This window comes from Rhinatrema bivittatum, chromosome 8, assembly GCF_901001135.1.
Source record: "Rhinatrema bivittatum chromosome 8, aRhiBiv1.1, whole genome shotgun sequence".
In the NCBI taxonomy this organism is placed as follows: domain Eukaryota; kingdom Metazoa; phylum Chordata; class Amphibia; order Gymnophiona; family Rhinatrematidae; genus Rhinatrema; species Rhinatrema bivittatum.
The window spans coordinates 217,183,456-217,189,300 of NC_042622.1; positions in this window are offsets into that span (position 1 = coordinate 217,183,456).

Below are 5,845 nucleotides of genomic sequence, written 5' to 3' on the forward strand. Positions count from 1 at the left end.
TGCTGGCAAGGATTTGGGGCGCTTTGGGGTGATGCAAGCTGTCCTCTCACCTGCGTGATCAGAGCATGTTAGGCTGCAGCACCTCCTCCTCGTTCATCCTTGGCATTGAGCTTTCAGCCACTGAACAAGGTTACTTTTTATGCTTTGCCGCATAAAGTGCGGAGGTCAAGCTTCAGAAAACGTCCTTTCCTTTTGGAGAGAAGTTTCTTCTTGAAAGCATCCTACTTTGCTTAAGTTTTTTTTTTTATTTTTAAATTCATAGTAGTGAACCAAGCTAATGTCCTGTTGGAAGAAGAGAGAGGGTGGGGACGCTGCGTGGCTTGATGGGATCACAGAAGAGCTTGGAAAAGAGAGCGGGAAGAAGTCCACACTTTATACCGGAGGACGCAAGGGGCTTGCTCTGCTGAGGGGCAGAATACAGGGGCAGTGTGGAGCTTGACTGACTGGTTTGAGGGGCCAGGGTTGGCAGCAGACAGGAGAATGGATGTGTGGGGATTGATTGGGTTAGAGAAGGGACTGTGGTCTCGGGAGAGCAGAAATACGCTGTTGTTTTTTTGGGGGCAGAAGTGGCCAACGCCTGCTCTTTGAGAGCCACAAACAGGCCAGGTTTTGAGAATATCCACAACGAATATGCATGAGATAGAGTTGCATTCACTGCTCACATTGTATGCAAAGCTATCTCATGCATATTCGTTGTGGATATCCTGAATTCTTGATCTGTTTGTGGTTCTCAAGGATCAGAGTTGGCCACCCCTGCCTTAATGTTTTTTCCTTTCTGTAAGGAGGAATTCTGAGTTCGTTTTTTTTTTTTTAAATATTTAACTTGTAACTGGTTTTTTGTTTTTTTTTTTAAATTTTAATAAATGTATCATTGCTTTTATGTGCTGGGAACCTGTGCCACCATCCTTCTTATTGAAAGCTCAGTACTCTTCAGACACTCCATATCTGCGCAATTTATGGGATTGTGGGGATCCAGAAGAAGGTGAAAATCCCATGAGCGTTTACCAGTTCTTTCCCCAGGTAAAGACTTGCTTTATCTGCCTGCCCTCAGAGACGGCTCTTGGAGCAAGGGTGGGGGTCTTCTAGAGAAATCCAGGTATGCTGGATAGGGAAGGGGGGAAACAACCATCCTGCCTAGGAGCAGATGCTGAGAGCACTTTCTGGTTTAGTACCTCCCTATGGGGCCGATGCAATAATCTTCGCGGAAAGCGGGCGCTGACTTTTCAGCGCCCGCTTTCTTAATGCATGCATGGCACCCACAACGGGGGTGCCATGCATGTCTTCATATCTCGGTGCCTGCCAAGTTATTTATTTATTTTTTACTTTAAAAAAGAAGTACAGAAAAGCAGGTTTTTTTTTCTGCTTTTCTGTACTTCTTTACAATGCACTCAGCTCCAGGCAGGCGTTAATATCTGAGGGAGAAATGTGCATCTGAGACGCACATTTATTTTTTTGCATTTGGAGTGAATGAGTAATAGCCTCATTCACGAGCATTTGCATGTGATGAGCGCTATCTCATTCACTCCGTGTCGGACGCGCGTTAAATAGGCACTAATCCCCCTATTGCATTAGGGGGTGGATTAGCGCCTATTTAACCCGCGTCCGACAGCGGGTTAAACAGTGCGCTCGGCCCCTATGGTGGCAGGAACTCTGCTTCTTTTTACATGTGTGTGAATTTGTTAGATCTGACTCGTGCAGCCCTAGCTTACTCTCAGAAACACCTTTTTTGCTTCTTTGGAACATGGGTAGGTGCCTGCTTATTGAAGGCAGATCTAGGTGTTAGATCAGGGTTGGGGGCCTTCTGATATTCTTGTATAGACTGAGTGCATCACCTCTTCCTCCTTAGTTCCCAGGATCAGAGCTCCCAGTTGATCCAGTTTCTCCGCCTCCTTCTACCACCCCTTCTGATTTATCTAAGAAGTGGTAAAGGGAAACTTTCTATTCCTTCCTACTGATGCTTCTAGAAAGCAAATCCTGGTGCATGGGCCCACAAGTAAATCATGTATTCACCTAAACGGTCATGTTCCTACCTACAGAGAATAATAGGCATAGAGCTTTTCTGTTTTTATTTACGAAGGCATAGGAAAAACCTTCAAAGGGTGTATTTCTTTGAATCTAATTTTACAAATAGTCTATAATTAGGACCTTTTTCTCCTAAAAGCATAGGAAAACATTGTGTGTGTGCCCACAATAAGAATTTTTCTTCAGGTGACAAGCATGCACATGTAACTTACTTGGAGTGTCATGGCATGAAGTAAGCAACGATGATTAAATAAAAACCAACCAATGTCATTTTCCATATAATTGGTGCTGTTTAGCCACCTCAGTGGTGCTGTTTGAATATTTGGCCCCACTGAGCAGCTGCCACTTAGCCAGATGGGGGCATTTCAGGATACAGCTACTTAGGCTAATTAAGCCGGAGAAGTCCCGATTTTCAGCCTTATCCAGCTTGCTTAGGGGGCCGACTCTATTTAGCAGCGCGGTAACATTGCTGAATATGGACTTCATGGTTTTCAAACAAAATATAATTAAATGAGAAGTTCTATCTCTTGTTCACACTCTTGTGGTTAGAGAAATCCAACTTTTCAAAGTCTTCAATCAAACATGAATGAAAATGTCAGGATTTTTTATTTTTTTTTTTGAATTTTATATAAGCAGCTTAGGGCAAGATCTGCAGCTTTGCCCACACTGCACAGATATTACTCAAACACTAAAGAAAAGACAATTGAATTTCTGCCTGGGCTCCCAAGTGTAACTCCCCCCTATTCTCACTCTCTCTTCTTTTCAAAGTCAAAGGAGAGTTTCTCTACTAGAATTTATTTTTTTTTTAATGTTTTAAGGACCTCTATGACCACCATATTTCAATATCCTCTGCAACTAGTAATTCATAGCAAAATGACTTGGAGCTCTCCAGGAGAGAGAGAAGACCTTGGAAAAGAGGTAGGTGCAGGGGGTAGTCATACCCATGTGCCTCTCTGAAACCTGTCAGCTGTTTTGAGAGTGCTCTTTCACAGAGGACTTACTGAAGATCATGGACAAGGAAAATGCGTAATCCGCAGTCTGTTGGACCGTTCCCAGCTGGGGATTCAGTAAAGATGTCTGGAGGCTCCTCTTTCTGTAGCAAAGACCTCTTCCTTCACCAGGAACTGCCCTGTGGATCTGGGAGACATGGTGACCTCCCAGGGCTGCTGGGAGCTGATCCAGCCTCTACCATCGATAGCAGCACGGAAGAAAGAAGACTTTTTCAATTTAGACACTACAGGCCAGGTTGGTACCAAGAGGCCACCCCTCCTCTATGTCGATGCTTTGCATTAGCTGCCTGGTAACAAACGTAATCCCTTTCTGGGCAGACTGCAGGGTCCATTTGGTCTTTATATGCTGTCATTTGCTATGTTACATCATTGATTTTTCAGGGCTTCCCACCCCTGTCTAGGGGACCCCGCAACCAGTTGGGTTTTCAGGAAAGCCACACTGAATGTGCACGAGAAATTTTCAGATCATGGAGACGCAGTATATGCAAATTTCTCATGCATATTCAGTGTGGCTATCCTGAAAATCTGACTGACTGTGGGGTTCCCAGGACCGATTTGGGAAGCTCTGAGCTTTTTTTTTCTTCTAGCTCAGGCGTGGCCAACTGTGGTCCTCAAGAGCCGCAAACAGGCCAGGTTTTCAGGATATCCACAGTGACTATGCATGAAATAGTACATGTAAATAGTCACTATGGATACCCTGAAAACCTGGCCTGTTTGCAGCTCTTGAGGACCACAGTTGCTCATTGAAACGTGGTATAAAAATGTTTAAATAAAATTGAGTTGGCCACCCATTTTAGCTCAATCATTACTCCAGATCTGGCCACCAAGTTTTGTCCTTCACATTGACCATGATGCGTTCACTGCCAGGGGCTGAGTGCTGCTGCTGCAGCATCTCTAGCCAACCCAGGGGCACAGAGAGCCTGATCTGGGAATCTAACCAGGGACTCTCCATATGATGATATGTCTGGCCTAGCAGCTCCTCGAGTCTTCAGTTTTAGACAATAGTTCCCTGTACGTACCTGAATCAGACCAGGCTCCTGGGTTTATTCATCCGTGCCAGCAGATCGAGACAGAGACAGTAAAACTGACACTGCTTCATAGACACTGATGCCACCTGCAGTTCCTCAGTATTTCTCTGTCTCCAGCAGATGGTGGCTGATACATAAACCTGCAGTTCCAGTATTTTTTTTTGGTCTCACTTTTTGTTGCTCTGAGCCTTCCTCCCAGGAGTTGGGGTTCCCTGTGAGGGATCCCTACCCTGTTTGGTTGAGGCGGATGGGCTGGGGATTGGCGACCCTTTTGTACGCCCGATCCAGGGATTGCTGTGGAGTGTCCATCTAGTGGTCCAGATCTCTCCCCTTCACAAGGTCACTTAGGTGGCTGGGTTTTTGGCTTTTTCCTCACTTTCCTCTCCTTTTGCTTAACCTGCTGAATTGAGCTGGACAGCTCTCTTCAGTTTTAGGAACTGGAAGCTAGAGTGAGGCTTTGTAAAGTTTAAAACTACCATTGGGGCCAATGCAATACAGTGCACTCAGCCAAGCACACTGTATAACCCACAGTCGGATGTGGGTTAAATAGGCGCTAATCCACCCCCTAATGCCATAGGGGGATTAGCGCCTATTTAACGATTGTCCTACGTGGAGTGAATGGGATAGCGCTCATCACATGCAAATGCATGGGAATGAGGCTATTACTCATTCACTCCACATTCAAAAAAAAAGTGTGCGTCTTATGCACATTTAGCTCTCAGGTATTAACGCCTGCCTGGAGCAAGCATTAATAGCTGAGCGCATGTATAAAAAGTACAGAAAAGCAGTTTTTTCTGCTTTTCTGTACTTCTTAAGTAAAAAAAAAAAAAAAAACCTCTGCAGAACGCCGAGTTATGAAGACCGACGCCGGTAAACTCTGCGTCCATTTTCATTACTGGCAGACGGCAGGTTATGAAAACAGAGGCCGAGTTTACTGGCTTCAGTCTTCATAATTGGCAGCCGCAGTGGGTCGCGTTAGGAAGGAAACGCTAAGGTTGTGCAAGCGACGCTATCGCCTCCTTCCTAGCGCGATCCCCTAATTTGCATATAGCATGGCGCCCCCCCCCCCCCTTGCGGGTGCCAAACACACTTTCCGTGCTTTTTTGCATCGGCCCCATTGCGATGTGGCTTAAGGAAGCTATTGGATCCGTTTACATCCTTAAGGGTAGGCCAGTTCCGGAAGGTTTGAGGGCCCATTCTACTCTATCTCAGGCAACCTCTTGGGCAGAAGCTCAGTTGGTTTTGCCACAAGAAATTTGTAGCTCGGCGACTTGGAAGTCTCTGCATGCTTTTGCAAGGCATTATCGGCTGGATGTGGGGATCGTGAGTCTCAGTTGTTTGGCAACAGTGTTTTGCAAGCAAGACTCTCCAGGTCCCACCCTGTTTAGGGAGCTTGGGTACATCCCAGGAGTCTGGACTGATCCAGGTATGTACAGGGAAGGGAAAATTTGGTTCTTACCTACTAATTTTTGTTCCTGTGGTACTATGGATCAGTCCAGATCCCATCCGATTTATGAGAGTGGAGAGTCATCTGCTCAGCTGTTGCATTTAGCTTGGGTACAGATCAATACTGAGGAACTGCAGGTGGCATCACTGTATATGAAGCAGTGTCAGTTTTACTTTCTCTGACTCCGTCTGCTGGCACGGATGAATAAAGCCAGAGTCTGGACTGATCTGTAGAACAAAAATTAGCAGGTAAGAACCAAATATTCCTTTACCCTTCCTCCTCCACGAGCCTGAATTATTCCTACTTATTGCCTTCCCCTTGAATGGTGTGAGCATGGC